A 1,797-nucleotide genomic window follows, 5' to 3' on the forward strand; every position below is an offset into this window, starting at 1 on the left:
AAAAAAAAAAAAAAAAAAAATAGAATACTCAGGAAACAATCCAGGTATGGATGGTGGCAATGGAAATCAAAGAAATAACAGAAAACAAGAGACGGGGCTGGGCACTAAGGCTCATGCCTGCAATCCCAGCACTCTGGGAAACTAAAGTGGGAGGACTGCTTGAGACTAGGAGTTCAAGACCAGCCTGGGCAATGGAGTGATTCCACCTCTACTCAAAAACCAAAAACTAAAAACTAAACCAAATCCCCAAATAATGAGCTGAGCATGGTGGTGTGTGCCTATGATCCTATTTGTGAGGTTGAGGCAGAGGGATTGCTTGAACCCAGGAATTTGAGGTTGCAATGAACTATGATGACCACTGCACTGCACTTCAGTCTTTTTTTTTTTTTTGAGACAGAGCCTCAAGCTATCCCCCTGGGTAGAGTGCCGTGGCATTACAGCTCACAGCAACCTCCAAATCCTGGGCTCAAGCGAGTCTCCTGCTTCAGCCTCCCAAGTAGCTAGGACCACAGGTGTCCGCCCCAATGCCTGGCTATTTTTTGGTTGCAGCCATCATTGTTGTTTTGGTGGGCCTGGGCTGGATTCGAACCTGCCTCCTTAGGTGTATGTGGCTGGTGCCTTAGCCACCTGAGCCACAGGTGCCGAGCCTGCACTTCACTCTTGATGTCAGATTCAGACTGTCTCAACAAAGCAGGGGAGGGGAGTATTCCTAACATTTAGGAACTAACTTCGATCTTAAAGATGGCAAAGAAAACACCCAAAGGTTTAAAAACTTTAAGCCTAGAACACTGGAAAGTGATGCTGGTGCAGATTTGTTGGGGTTTAGAGTCATAGCTGGGTGGAATTGTCTAAAGGTGAATGAGACCCTCAATGGGAACTGGAGGAGACTAGAAATACAGGTCTGGGAGTTCCAGTTCACTAAGGGATTCATTCTCTGAAAAAAATGTAGCAACAAAGAGCCGCAAGAGTTGAGTAGCCTTGTGATGTAGATGCACCTGTAGGCCCAGCTTCTCTGGAGAAGAGGAGCACTTGCACCCAGGGGTTTGAGACACGCCTGGGCAACATAGTGAGACCTGGTCTCAAAACCATTAAAATTTAAAAAAATTTTTAAAAAGCCTAAGCAAGAAGGAGATTCCATCTCTATAAAAAAAGAGAAAAATTATCCAAGCATGGTGGCACACACCTATAGTCCTAGCTACTCGGGAAGTTGAGGCAGGAGGATTGTTTGAGTTCAGGAGTTGGAGGTTGCAGTGAGCTATAATGATTCTACAACACTTTAGTTGGGGCAACAGAGTGAGACAGAGTTTCAAGCTGTCACCTTGGATAGTGTGCTGTGGCATCATAGCTCAGAGCAACCTCCAACTCTTGGGCTGAAGAGGTCCTCTCGCCTCATTTTTTCTATTTTTAGTAGAGATGGGGGTCTCTATTTTTGCTCAGGCTGATCTTGAACCTGTAAGCTCAAACTATTCACCTGCTACCTCGGCCTCCCAGAGTGCTAGGATTTGAGGTGTGAGCCACCACATCCGGCCAAAAAATATATATTTTTTAAGAAAATAAATTAGGGGTGACACCTGTAGCTCAAGCAGCTAAGGTGCCGGCCTCATACACCAGAGCTGGTGGGTTCAAATCTGGCAGGGGCCTGCCAAACAATGACAACTACAACCAAAAAATAGCCAGGCATTGTGGCGGGGGCCTGTAATCCCAGTACTTGGAAGTCTGAGGCAAGAGAATTGCTTAAACCCAGGAGTTAGAGGTTGCTGTGAGGTGTGACACCATGGCACTCTACCCAGGGCAATA

Source organism: Otolemur garnettii, unplaced genomic scaffold (genome assembly GCF_000181295.1).
Source record: "Otolemur garnettii isolate 467f Iridium unplaced genomic scaffold, OtoGar3 scaffold00105, whole genome shotgun sequence".
Taxonomy (NCBI): Eukaryota; Metazoa; Chordata; class Mammalia; order Primates; family Galagidae; genus Otolemur; species Otolemur garnettii.